Raw genomic sequence first — 15898 nt, forward strand, 5'->3', positions numbered from 1 at the left:
CTGTACTACAGATCTTAGCCTCCAATTTCACGTATATTAGTTTGTGACTTCATAGCCTACCCAACCCACATCACACTGCCTGGCCTGCTGTTATCTGTCTGCATAGGCAATTGTGCTTAAATATGCTAAATAGTGGTAAAATGTGCTTAGCACTGCTTTATATTGCTTAAAATAGGGCAATCATGCCTCAGGTAGTGCTGCAGGGCTGCCTATGTCAGATGCACATAGTACACTCCCTATGCATGTTTGAAAACAGGTAGTGTCAAGTTAGGCATCCCTTTTATTGTATGTGCAAGTCAGAGAGAGAGGTGTCATTTCCAGGGTTCCTACTGATTCAGTGTATGTGTTATGCGTTGCCTCTTTGCCAAGGCCAGGGCATACTGGGCACACCTCCTTCTGCCTACTGGGGCAGGCTCAGGTTGTTCCTCCTCCGAGTCACCCTGTGCCTGTGCAGGTCTTGGCAATGGTGGGGGTCTGTTTGGCCCTGCCCCATGCTGTTCCTGCTGCAGCTGTTTTCGCAGGATCATATTGTGTAGCATGGCACATACCATGACGATTTGGGTACATGTAGTTGGTGAGTACTGCAAGGCTCCACCAGATGTGTCCAAGCACCGGAACCATGACTTGAGCATCCTAAACACACACTCAGTAATGTTTCTTGTTTGTGCGTGTGCCTCATTATGGTGTTCTTGTTCAGGTGTGTGTGCATTTCTGATGGGTGTCAGCAGCCACGGCTCCAGTGCATATCCAGCATCTCCCACTAGGTGACCGTCAGGGATGTCCCCATTGGCAAATCTCTGGTACAGCTGTGTCAGGTGCCAGATGTGGGAATCGTGATAGCTTCCAGGGCAGCCAGCACACACATTCATTATTATGCCCTGGGCATCACACACGACCTGACAGTTGATGAAGGGGAAGCCCTTGCGGTTGATGTAGACCCTACCCTGCTCACTGGGTGGTGCTTTGATGTGTATGTGCGTGCAGTCTATTGCACCCACTACCTCAGGGTATTCTGCTATTTGGTGGAACAGACGCATATTGCTGGCCAATGCCTCACTGGAATTGGGGAAATATACATGCTCCCCGACATGTGCTGACATGGCATCCAGGAACTGGTGCAGTACCCTGGATGCTGATGCCTGTGAAACCCCCATTATATCACCAGTTGGTCTCTGGAAGGTACCTGTAGCTAGTATTCATAGGCCAACACATACCTTGGTATCCACTGGGATGGGTTCCCCTCTGTTGGTTCTGTGTGTGAGGTGTGGCCGGCACAGCTAAACAATTTGCTGCAGGAGATCTCAGTCCACTCTGTAGTGCTCCACTATCTCCAGCTCATGTAGCCCCTGGTAGGTTACCCTGGGTTTGTACACTCTTCTCCATCACCTCACTGTGGGTTGCTCTGCAGCATTCACAACATCACCACCCTCAGCACCTTGCAAATGTTGGTTTATGATAGCAATAGCAGCCCCTAACATTTTGTCTGACTTAAGCTTTTTAAGTTTTCACTCTTTGTATACTGCAGTGTTGCAGAGTTCTTGGGAAAAAAAACAGGGTAGACTGCTGTTTGCAGAGTTTAAAGGGCTGGGCTGGGCTAGTCTACTGCCTGTGTAGTTGGCTGATTCTGATATATTTCACCTGGCAGCTCTGCTAGTTCTCCTTAGTTAACTTCCTACTACTTCTTTTCCTTCCTTTTTCCCTTTCTGTTTCCACAAAGGGCAGCGCCGCGCAAACACGCGCACACGGGTGCACATGCTGTGTGCACGTTTGCAAGAAACTTCAGATACATACACGGTGTACACCTTTGGTTTCTTGTTTTCAGCTAGGACAACTGTAGACACGCCTCTTGCAATCATGAGCAACTCAGGGCAAACACAAGCTACTGTGCTCCAATCAGCTTACAGTCTTTCAGACATACCCCCTCATGATGTCACCTATCTTCTACTCTACTACTCCCCTACTCCTACACTTACACTCTAGGGACATGGCTCACATGCCGGGGAAAATTGGGATTCACTATCCTTATCATCATTTGCATAGGATTGCCTACTAATGCTTGGTTACATCTCTCGCAATGAGCTTCCCCCCCCTTAGCAACCACTACTCAGTGGCCATGTTGTTTTCAGCCTGCCATTCACCTGCATGGCAGAACAAGCTTTTTAGTGGAATTGCCCATTTGTGGCTATTTTTCACTTTTTTCTTTTTATTTAAAGCACAGCATGTTTGCGTGCTGCTATACTATGCTTAAACATTGGCGATCGTGGGAAAACAAAATTTGGATTTTAAGGATTTACACCATTTGCAAATGCCAATGGCCTTATATTTGGCCATTGGCATGCTTCCTCAACTAGATGCATCCTTTATTTGGGGCTGTCATAGCTCTGTTTAGCTGTTTGCAGAACGGTACTCCGTTACCAACGGAGTACAAATAACACTACTCTTACACGGACAGGTTAGTGTTTCCTGGATCGCAAATTTACCTAATTTGCATAGCTTTCAGCAGCAAATGAGGTAATTTGCATACCATAACACTGTCCGTGCAAGAGTAGCTTTAGAGGCTCTCATGCACGCCCCTGCCGGCTATTGCTGAATCGCTCGGCAGACATATTGCCTGTCTGCCGTCTTACACTACTCTTACACTCCGTGCAAGCCATCGTGAATCCGGCCCTACACCTTTTGCTGTAACTGCATTTTTTAACATGTATCATTTCTTATGTAATCATTTACTGTTTTGATTTACTTTTATTTGTATTCCTGTTACATTAGCTTAATTTTGGAGCTTATCTCCCCAGGCCTCTACTGAAAATGGACATGTATCCAGTTAGACTAGCCCGGTCAACAAATGTAAAATAAAAAATAAATAAATAAAACGTTGAAAAATAGGGGGTGTATCTCCCAATAAAAATATAGAGCCTCCTCTTCTCCCATCTCCTCCAACAAACTTCTCTTGATGTGTTACTTCTCTGTGCCCCTCTTTTTTATGTCTACTATTTTTCATTCTTTCCTATCTTCACCTTTCCTATCTTTTGATGAAACAAACAAGGTGTTCACATAAGGACACCCCTATAGAAAAAATATAAAACCCCTTTCCATTTTTTTAAACTTATTACAAATAGCTGCACTGCACGCTGCATGCTTTATTTGTCAATGCTTTTACTGTGATTGGGCACAGCTGTGTTCATCCATAATATCTGAAAACCTTCTTTTGCTTAAACCATTTTGCAATAAAGTTAATTATTTCTTGAAAAAAGTTTTTAATAATAATTTTCAATTGTCTAAATCTTTGATTTTGTTTAATGCACCCATTCCCCAATCTGTTACTAGAACAAAGTTTTCATCCCTATGGACAGTACTAGCTGTTGCACATAAAACTATTACTATAAATTGAAAAAGTGAGACTTCACCCACATTTAAAGAATACAGAAGCATCATACTGAATGGAAAGGAAAAACCATTAGAACAAGAACAGAAAGAATCACATCCTATTAAAACTCATGGCAGAAAGTGATCAAAATACTGTACAGAAATGACTGTAACTGCATAAAATGAACTTCAAATGGAAAAATGTATACTGTCTTTATAAATTTAGACACCCTTGTAAATAGTTTATTTTTATGTTATAGTTGTTGATTTTATATTGCTGTTAACCTGTGTAAATTGTGTTATATACTACAAAGTTATGGAAAATTCAATAAAAATATTTAAGAAAAAAACTCCAAAATCATCCTCATATTTATATTTCAATGTAATACTCCCCACATGTTTAAAGCATTACTTCATTAACTTCAAGCATTTCTTGAACATGGGGCGCTGCCTTGCATAAGCTTTCGTATTGCTCCAGTTACAATAAATAATTTGCACTCACTAAATTTACATATAGGTGTAGCCACACCCTCTGAAAATAACCACTACAAATGTGCATACCTCTGATTATCAATACCACTCTATAAGTGATCAGAACCAAAACCCCATTCATGTCACACATCACAAAGACCTCTCTTGATGCAGGTACAGTGACTGTAACATGGCACTGGGAAGAGTGCACGATCCAAGTTAGAATTAAACCAAGCTAATTTAAGAAGCTCATGAGGCAGGCACTGTGATTTGCAAGCCTAGTAACTGGAGACTCCAAAGTATGTAAAACTGATACATGTCAATGAACGTTGCATGGTATTTCTGACTGTAATATGTCTGCCTAGGGATAGAAATAAAGACATCTGTACTAGGTTAAAACAGGTTAAAGGTTATTATGACACACCTGTTGTTCATACTGAAATTAATAATCTAAGAATGTCCACCATTCTGGATATATAGCAAGATACTGTAGATCTGCCAAACATCCTACCGAGCATGCTAAAAGTGCATCTGCTTAGCAAAATGCCTCTCATTTCCTCTGGAAAAAAACTGACAATCAGTCAGTAACTATGAACATTGTGTCATTAATAGAAAATTCAGTGTCAGCAATGAGATTTGCAACTGTACAAAGAGCTTTACGTTACAGGTGTCTGCCTATCCAGGAAGTGCAAGAATTGAAACTGAAAATTTCCATCCCGTACAGATTTTTGTGCATATTGGCAATGCTTTTTGAAAACCAATATTGCACCCTGTGGTCATATGTAGTGATTTTAATTTTACAGTTGCAAGCTTATTTATTTATTTTTTTTGCTTCTCAGCTGTACAGGAGTAACCTTTCCAAATGTTATTACTGAAACTAAAATGCGATTAGGTGTTATTATGAAAACAGAATCAGAACCTTAACTGTATCCATGATAACTCCAGCTGCTGTTATAAACTCATATTCCAAGGGACCAAACAACATACCTTGTGCTTCCTATGAAAATCATCCATTTAGCCAGCCATTTTTTTAATTTATTTAACATTTGTTAACCAGAAAAGTCTGACTTAGAACAAAGCCAATTTTCAGCAGAGGCCTGGGGAGAAACATTCCAGATGCATGTCTTTGCGATGTGGGAGGAAATCCACATGAAAGCAAGAAGGACATGCAGACTCCACACAGAAGGCACCCCAGCCAAGAATCAAACTGGTGAATCTCTTGCTGTGAGGCAACAACAGTACCGCTGCACCTCTGCACCATCCAATTTTGTGATGATCTACTTTATCATTTACAGGGCTGTGGGTATGTTGGAGCTAACTATGTCAACCAGTGGGTACAAGGCTTTGATGCTTGTTCTGAAGAGGATGCCAGGCTATCACACAATGCAAACACATGCTGATTCATACAACATTATACACACCTAAGGGTAGTGTCGTCAACCAATTGCTTATCTTTGGGAATGTATCAGTCAATTGACTGCACTTTAAGTGAGTGCCAAGGAAATTTGGACAAAGCAACTTTCATATAATGTGGAGCTCTCTTTTTGCTCCACTATTGTGTGAGTTTGAAGCAGGTATATTTAAGCTTGAGGTGTGTGGGGGTGCCCCACCACATTGGGTGTAATGGGGCAAAAAAAGTTTAACTCCAGGGTTCCTTGAACGTTGTTTTGGCCATTTTTTTATATTGATTGGCACTCGATAATATAGTTGTCAGTCAGTCGACATGAATCCTTATCTTTTGGGAAGTGGAAGGAAGCCCACACAACGTTTCACAGGGAGGACATGCAGAATCAACACATGAGGCATTCCAGCTGAGAAATAAACTAGAGAACCTCTTGCTATGAAGCACCAAAACTACTCACTGTGTCACAGTGCCATCCTGTTATACAGACCAAGGAAAACATAATCAAACACCTATCAATCGAATTAAACAGAATGTTAGTATATTAGCATATACCTCATCCATATCAACAGGCTGCAGCAGTACCAGTGCACACACAGAGAGGCAAGGTAATTTCAGACCAAAACAGTTTTAGACCATTGGCTTGTCCATCATTATATACAAAATCATGGAGACATCCAAACCTACTCCTAGAACTTATTTCTAATGGAACTGTATGAATTTAATCAAGGAGCTTTTATCTTCTGAACTTCATAGCATTCTTTGAAAAGGTGACAGCAGTATTTGACAGAAAACTGACATTTCATACTGTTCTCACAATTTTGTTAAAGTTTTTGACAATAGTCTGCTTAATGGATGACTGACAAATTAAATGTATTGAATATCAGTCTATACATAATAGACTGATGGCAACAAGAAGTAACACTTTGGGTTGGGGTATACCTATGCATTCAAACAGGAGTTATCATTGGTATTCTATAGGGGTCTGTGCTGGAACCACTTCTTTTTTTGTTCTCTTACCTGGGATATAAAATAGGATGCAGTCTGCATATGTCAAGAATTGCAAAAAAGTCACATACTGCAACTACCTAAGTAAAATATACCAGAGTTCTTCAGTGCAGGTTACAAAACACACAACCTGATGTAGTAATAGCCTCAACTTTAACATCAGAAATGCAACAACATACAACGTGGCAGAAAGGGCATACATTAAGATTAAAAAATGATAATTTCTGAAAACAAATACAATCAGTAAGGATCTAGAGATAATGGTACACAACAAAATAGCTTTGACAAGTGTGTGCATCAGCCAAATTTAAAAAGGCATATTCTGTAGATCTTTGTCCCACTTTATGCCTCACTGATCCTAGCTCATATTATTGAAGCAGGATCTTCAGTTCCACTGTAGGCAATTTAAATCTTCTGGATCATGTTACATGAGGTGTTTTTCATGGTTTACTATCAAATACTTGAAAATCATTTGATCAACGTTGAATAGAGGTCAATGTTTAAAACAGTGACAGCCATATAATCGATACCTGAAAGTGGAAATACCGAAATACAGGTGCTGTCATCTTTAAGTGCGTCATAGAGATGAAGTTGTCCATTTAAACTGATGTCAATTTAAATGTGTTGATGTCAAGAGTTGTATGCAACATAAAACTCATATTTGGCATTACAACTGCAAGAATAGCTGTGTGAGACACCTATCGTATATAGTTGAGTAATACTTAAACATTATCTGTTATAGTAGTTAAAGCTGTATAAGTAAGCAAGCTTCCTTTTATATGTGTTTAATGTAAGAAAAGTTTAAAACAGTGAATAGGTCAGAAAGTTGAGATACAATCCCTGATAAATTGGGATCCACTTATATCACCTCATGTTGGTATGATTACACAATTCTGCAGTTGTTTCACATTTGTTTGTACTAATCAAGCATGGTGTTTGGATTACAATTGACTTCAGTGTGTTGGGTGTAATGTAATATTTTAAGCTTCTACTGGTGTATTGCTTTACTTAAATGGAAAGTAACACAGAAACAGGAATTGCACAATGGTTTTCATGGTACAGCTAAGTTTACGTGGTTGGAAAGGATGTTGCACAATTTGCGGATACTCAGCAAGTTTAAAAAATGGCATCTGTTGATATTTTCGTCTACAACAGGATGTCAGCCTTATTTGTCAATGTTTTCACCTAATTAATATTCATGATGTCGATTAAATGCATCAGTATTATCGTCATTCAAGATTCCTAACCTCGACATTTTGATAGTAAACCATTTTTGGTTTACTATCAAATACTTGAAGATATATATATATATATATATATATATATATATATATATATATATATATTTATACATAGATGTAGATATACCAACTCAGAGATCACTTAACAGTAGAAAGGCAATTCCCAGACAGCACTGTACCATGATCCTGCACACAGAACACTCTCCAGGCTGAAAAACAAACAAAAACAAATAATATTCTCCTTTGAGTGTTGTCTCTTTCTGATTAGAACTTTACATAAGTGTGTGTGTGTGTGTGTGTGTGTGTGTGTGTGTGTGTGTGTGTGTGTGTGTGTGTGTGTGTGTGTGTGTGTGTGTGTGTGTGTTTGTGTGTGTGTGTACAGATAGATTGATTTATGTTTATGTATATATAGACACAGACATACGCACATACGTATAAATCCTCCACAAAAAGTTTAGGTGGTTTTATTTCTTTACTAACTGTGCATTTTTTCTGTTTCCTTTGGGTTTGTGTAGTGTTATTTTTCCACATTCTTGTAGGTCTATTAGATGAAATGTGTTTGAATTTGAATTTTATTAAGTACAGAGAATTAGAGTTTTGAGTAAATACTGCAGTTTTTGGAATACGTGCAGCTGAAATTCAAATTATTATATGGGAAGCTCAAATAGAACCCTGCGTTCTGTAGTTTTCAAACAAGCCTCCTGAAGCAACTTGGGATTTAAATTTTGCAAAAATAATAAGAATATAGTTGTTGGACTATACTGAAAGGCCTCAGTATTAACACCAGATCAGGGACTACAATAATAAAATATCTTATCAGTAACAGAAAAAACATGCCCCATTCTCATGGCACAGAGGAATAAAGCCCTAGCTGACCAGGGTTGGAGTAGAGGTATGTGCGATGTAGGTGCCAAACAAGAAGGATAACACTGAGGAGCTTACTAGTTCATACATGATGAGGGAAAGAGGTAGTTTATTTTACTGTACTGGTGACACCTACTGAAGGGTGGGAAGTGCTGCACCAGTAGATCTAACAAGGCTACACTGTCAGGAGTGTGCCACTTAACCAGGAACGCTATCATGCATAGTAACATCAAACATAGAAAATCATTTAAATCATCTTTTTTTGCAGGGGGTAAATCCCCAAAGAGCACCCCTCACACACACACATTACTTGCTACTTAAATATGTCAACTTGAAGATCACACTACAGTGGAGAAAGGGCAAATTACCTAGTCTTGCATATGATAAGTTTGGCAATTTCAATCTTTAAACATTCAATCACTTTTGATGGCCTTTTCAGTGCTAAAACAATAGTTAAAGCAGCTGAATGTAACCCATATAGCTAGATAGCTAGATAGCTATACATATACTTATACATAAATGGGTTTAGGGAAGCTAGTGAAATTAGGTCTGTCTGGTTGATATCATTTGGTTGACTGAAACAGATGGTTGACAAGTGTGTGCGATCAGCAATATCCAGGAAGGGGAATATTCCCTCTCCCTGGAGATTGTGTGATTTCAGAGTTAGTATATATAATTAGCAGAAGGTGCGGGGTGAATGGGGTCTTGCTCCCCCCCCCCCCCCACAAAGCACTTGTATTTTGTTTTTTCCCACTCCTGGGTAATCCCCAGAGCATGCACAGAATGTGTCAACTTTATGTGTTTCAACTTACCAATATCAATATTCCCAACATCCACACACACACACACACACACACACACACACATATATATATATATATATATATATATATATATATAGTTCCCATTCAGAAGCCTGAAACATCATAAGCCTGAAAATCAAAATCCTGAAACCAAAAGCCTGAAAATTCAGAATCCTGAAAACTCAAAATCCTGAAAGCCCAAAATCCTGAAAGCCCAAAATCCTGAATGTCAAAATCCTGAAAACACAAAATAGACATACTGATGTCATTGTGGCTTTGCTATTGTTAGCCCTGTGGTGTTAGGTCATGCGTTGGGTGCGGTTGGTTTTATGTTAGGGTTAGGGCGGTTTAAGTGAGTTAGGTTTAGCGCAGGTTAGGCATGTATGCAATAGTGACAAATATTGGGGTTAGGGCGGTTTAAGTGAGTTAGGGTAGGCGGGTCAGGTGATTGTGATAGTGACGGGACCTTAGTGTTAGGGTTAGGGTCAGGGTCAGTTGGTAGATATTAGTGTCTTTATAGTGACATATTAGCATTATTTGTGTTTTCAGGATTTTGAGTTTCAGGATTTTGGGCTTTCAGGATTTTGAGTTTTCAGGATTCTGAATTTTCAGGCTTTTGGTTTCAGGATTTTGATTTTCAGGCTTATGATGTTTCAGGCTTCTGAATGGGAACCATATATATATATATATATATATATGTGTGTGTGTGTGTGTGTGTGTGTGTGTGTGTGTGTGTGTGTGTGTGTGTAAATATATAGATTAGCTATACCTATAAATAGATAGATACATGTAGCTATAGATATAGATACAGATATAGTTGTAGATACAGATACAGATATAGATATACAGTAAACTCTCAGTTAACCGGCACCCACAGGGATTGGTAGCTGTCGGATAACTGTAGTTTCTGGTTGCTTGAGAGTTACTATTAAAAATAGGCCTGACTAATACTGTACCCTTTACTATCTGTTTGGTTTGACTTGTTCTTAGGTTGGGAAGAGAGGGAATGTATTCCTATCTTCCTTTTTACAACTCTAAAACTCTAAAAACGTAAGGTATGTTTCTGCGGGGAATAGAAAGTCCAACACATGAAAATTGTACTGTATTTCTTTGATTTTTTTTCTGGTTGCTTGAGTTCCAGTTAACTGAGAGTTTACTGTAGCTGTAGATATAGATATAGATATAGATGTAGATGTAGGTATAGTAGTACATTGGCTAGTTACATTTTCAAAATGCTGGTTTTAGGGGTTATGGATACAGCAACAGTATGATGCAAATTTAATGGCAGTGGATAAATGCAACACATTACACTAGTAAAGCACATAGTGGCCACGTTTAAAATGAACAAACTGTTCAAGTGTTACTAAAATAATGCCTATAGCCCAAGAAGTCAAAAATAGTTGCCTCTCTTACAAAGAGATTTTTTCATGACCAAGAATCAAGACTCAGAAAAAGTTGTGGGGTAGCACAAGCTTAAGTGTGGTTTATCATGTGGAACACCAGCAGACTAAGTGTGGATTAGAACCAGGAGCTTCATTCTGGGTATGCAAGGCACCTGGACCAAAATGGCAATACTTGAGAACTGTAATTTGTGACATTCAGTTATCAGAATCTACAACTAGACTAGCAAACCCAGAAGTGAAATGTAAGGAAAATTGTACTTGTTTACATTTTTCATTAAAAAAATAACTTTATATTTTGCAGTACAATAAACTGCACTTGAACCAAGAGAACTGTCTCTAGTGAATATCACTGGTTACACTTGTGGGCATAATTTGGTCAAAATACATCACAGTGCATTGTTTCTTCATTACTGCATCACAGCCTGCAAGTGCACACATTTTATGTGAATTATCCACCTGAAAAAGAGAACTGCTGCTCTCTGAGTTGTCACACTCAAAGCGAGTGAAATACAGAACTGTGCATGTTTTCTGAGTAAACTGTTACTTTTGTTAAACAAAATGGAGAAAACTACAGATACTAATCTTTAAACCATTGCAAATACTAGGTAGCACACAGTGGCTCTACCAGAGAGGAGTGAAGTCACTGCAAAAAGTCACCAGGAACATTAGACTTTATTAGCCTGTGTACTTGCCAGCCCAAATACCACCCCACCATTAAAGAAACTGAGTAAATGTGATGATACTGATGTATATATTGTTTCCTTTCAAATGTATGCTACCCAAAAAATTTAGGATCAGTCTGTCATTGCTAAAATATTCCCCTTACAGCTTCCATGTAAAGCACTTTAATCAGACATAAACATGAATGTGCTGACTGTATTGACTATCAACAACTAGAAAAGAACTGTTTGTTATTGCTGGTTTGGCTTCTGAAACATCAATAATGAAATTTCATAATTGGGCATTTAGTACAAGTACAAGAATAACACCACAAATGTTTGTTCTAAAACATACTTTATGGTTATAACTGGATATGAAGAACAGTAAAATGATAGACGTGTTAACAGTTGATAAGTTCAAAAGGGCCCTCCCAAGGAAAGCACATAAACAGGCATTTTGTGGTTACCCTGACAGTACTGATAAAGTGGTTGTGCTGTCACGTCACTAATTAATGAAGCAGTATTTAAAAAAGAGCAGCATATGCCTGTAGCTGAAAGTGTATGTACAGATGTCGGTCAATGCATACAGCCTGTCAGTAACTGAAATAATGTTTTAGTTTAGGAAGAAGAGTTACTTGGCTAAACATTGTTAATTTACTAAGAGGAATGCTATATCTAACATAAATGTGATTTTAACCATCATGATGATAATGAAAATGTAAATGTTGCGTGTAATAAAGTAACTGCTAGAATAAAAGAATAAGCAATTGTCTCTCTACTGCTACCAAGTTAGCTAAATGTATGGTATTGGTGGGTGGGAAGACACCAAAGGGGCTATGGGATTCTGGAATAATGATCACCCTTGTTAATTATCCTTGTGTCTGCAGACACAAAATCAGGGGAAAAGGAAAGTGGAAGGTATATGTCAAATAAGACAATAAGAGGTATCCCAGAATGCATACAGAAAATCTAACTCTGCTGGGCAAAGTATTACATCATATGCCTTTGGTACATAATTTAACAAAAGATATCTTACACAATTCAGAATGCTCTCAGTTCGAGTCACTACAGAAATTATGGGTTCAGGCACCTGTGTAGTAAGACATTCCCTGTGGTACTTTTGGTTAGGGACACATGGCTGAAGTTACATTAAGCTGTATAGACATATGGCTATTGTGAATTCCATGTGAGTAAAGAAAAGAATGCTGTGCCATGCCCACAACTTCAATAACCAAATACAGAAGGGGAAAATAATGTCCATGGCTCCCAAGGCAACATGAGACAGCAGGCAGTAAGGGTGGCATCAGCAGCAGACTAGCCAGTGGGTATGTCAGTGGCAGTTAACATGCAGTGCACAATGGACAGTGCCTTTAGAATTGGTGTGTGTATTGTCCACTACCCCCTTCACATTGTTTAAGGAACATTTCCTAAAATGCATACTGGGACATAAATGTGACTACAGTAATATGCAGGATTTCATCCATGCTGTAGCACACTTCTACATGTTGTAGTTACATAAGTATGTACTGTACGCTAAGCACAGCACTCAACACTTCTTCCCACATGCACTAGGTTATTAAAGTTGTGGGTATGGAAGAGTGTGTGCTTCTCTTTTCCCACAGGGAATCTGCAACAGTCATATTTATCTTCAGCTGAATGTCACGTCAGACATGTCCCCAACCAAATGTACCACAGAAAAATGTCTTGCTGCCCAGGTCCCTGAACGTGGAAATTATGGGGGGGGGGATTAAGAGCATAGTTAGATTCTCCATGATTTGAAAATGTATATACCAACAAAAAATGTGTGGGGTGATATCAAAAACTTGTTTTGAGGTGAAAAATGGTAGAAATGATTTGCTGATGTGCTGTGTGTATACAATACAGCATGGTGCAACCTTAATGGCTGTACATATATACAGCACATTTCACTAGTAAAGAATATAGTAGCAAAATTTAATCTAAATCTGTTGGTGATGTGCTGTTAAAAGGTAGAGAGAGATGCCCATCTTAGAACCATAACCTGAGGATTTGCCTGTGGATTTATTTTTGAAGTACCAAGAGCTTAATTCTGGAGGAATACCTGGAATCTAACTCATGGGAAGCAGCTTGGCCAGAGCTACAATATGTGAAAACTGTAAGGAATTTCCTCAATTCCTTAAGAGGGTTTACAAATGGACTGACAAACCCCATTGTTGCTTCGTATTAAAAACCATTCTATCATATAAAGTTTTAAAACGAGTGCCCCTTTTTATAGACAATTGTAGCTCATTGCCTAGTTGCTCGCATAAAATTGAATCATTTTTGATAAGTTGCCAATTTTTTCACAAAGTCTTACCAATCACGGGACTATCAATGGAATGCATAGTAATAAATGAATGCTAGTACTTTACATACATATGAATTATAGTTATTATGAGCCTCCAGTAACCTATTATTGGTGTTTAGGTCATCAAGGACATCTACAACTAATGAAATATGATTCTTATCTAATACTGGCTTGTACACCCCTCCAATTCTTTATCGACAACCTCTGCTTTTATAGGGTCTAGGAAAAACTTGGGATATCCCCTGTTTATGAATATACCATAAAGCAAGTTGCACTCAACTATAAAATTTTCAAAATCAGAAACCATTTGAGCCACTCGCTCATTATTGGTACATGGGGTGATTACTTGTAAAGTGTAGGAATGAGTTAGAGTACATTGGTTTCCTGTATATCTTGGAGTGAAGTTGTGTAGTATTAGAACTTTTAGTAAGACAAACATCTAAGTATGCTATACTATCAGAGACAACATTGTATGTAAACCTCAAAAATGAAGTAGTATTGTTGATATATTTAATAAAACTTTCTATTTTGTCTATGCCATCAGACCAGGCAATAAATATATTGTCTAAAAATCAAGTGTACAAACCTCCAAGATCCACTCTAACTACTGTTGAAAATATATCTGTCCTCCGAAACAGCTATAACTATATTAGTGTACAAGGGGCTACACACTGCCCCCATTGTGACTCCGTTTTGCTGATGAAAATAGTGCCTATCAAACATGAAATAATTATTTTTAAGAACTATTTCCATGAGATCACAGTTCTTGTGAAACATCAAGGGAGGAAGCTAAATTTTCCAAGAATCATTCCATACTAATAGAATGGGGAATGCAAGTAAACAAATGTTGCACATCAAAAGTAATGAATACTAAATCTTTCACATTTCTTAACGTATTAACCATTTGCAAAAAATCCCATGAATCCTTGCATATTTGCTCTACATTATACAATTTTTTATTTACAAAATGATCACTATAACATGCCAAAATGCTGGTTTTGGATGTGCCAGCATCAACAATAGGTTGAAAAGGGGATAGTTGATATTCTTGTGTATTTTTGGCATGCCAAATATCATGGGAATAACCGGTTCCTTAACTGTTAAAAAAAACAATAAATGTCATAACTAATCTCCCCTTGCATAAGCATTTCATGTACCAGTACATCAGTTTTGTGATATGACAAATATACCTCATTCCATGACACTTCAATGTATGCCCCATCATACAACAAATTAAATATACGTTGTTCATAGTCAGTGATTCATGACAACTAAGCCCACTGCCCTTATCATGGCACATAAAGTACAAATTATTTTCATATTTTAAATGCAAGATTAATTTCCTTTCATGGGGGGGGGTTAAAATGTCCCAAGGAAATAAAGGTCTCATAGTGTTCAAATATCTGAAGTCAAGTTTGCAGACCTGCTCAAACACTTTTAACATGGGGTGTAATTCCGGATTGAATGTGCTGGGAATACATAAAGCACCTGCGCCCACATTAGATGAAAAATGAACAGCCATAACATATTGTAGATTTAAACACCTACTATAGAGTTTAAGATCACATACCAATTTAGTTAAATCCATACTTTCGGCTGGTACAAAGGCACGACTCTCTACGAAAAAGGTCTGCATGTTCCATGCTGAGACCAAATGAACTATAATTATATATTCTAAAATTTTGTGAATGATTATACACAGTTTTACAAGAAATTAAATCAGTCACCTCCTGCAGCTCCTTTTGTTCTTCTGATTGCCTTTGTTGGCAGTCCAATTGATGCTCCTGTACCATTGATGAAAAACCTGTTGTCTGCTGTTTAACTCCCTGTTGTGGATCCAGTCCAAGCTGAGAAGGATACCATGTTCCATAGGAGGAGTCTCAATTGTAGAATCATTCCTTTGATGTCATAATTACGGTACTGATTCAAAAGTCTCCAGCTCCATACTTGAGGCTATCAGTGATTGTGGGTATATTCTATCCTAAAGATAATCTTTCCAATCTCGCTGTAGTTTCCTGGCTTTACTTTGTTGCATTTTGCTGCAAATATTGTCAGCTTCAACAAACATCGAACTATGTTGCTGTTGGACCTGCTGGAATTGGAAATGCTCACTGATGCTTTTGTCCATCTTTTTAATGTCTGTCTCCAAAATACATAGTTCTTTGACATTGTGCTTCACCATTAATTCCATTGGTTTGCAGCCATGTCTTTCAAGCATGGCTAAAAGTTCTTATGCTTGACAACTGGACTCAAAATCCGACCCATCTTGCAGTTCTGTATCATGTACTATCTAAAGTACCAGAGATGCATTTTGCAAAGTTTTGTTACAAGGAAGTGTTCATCAGACTAAATATAGAG

The sequence above is a fragment of the Protopterus annectens genome, chromosome 11.part0 (assembly GCF_019279795.1).
Source record: "Protopterus annectens isolate FY-2018-M chromosome 11.part0, PAN1.0, whole genome shotgun sequence".
Classification (NCBI taxonomy): Eukaryota; Metazoa; Chordata; order Ceratodontiformes; family Protopteridae; genus Protopterus; species Protopterus annectens.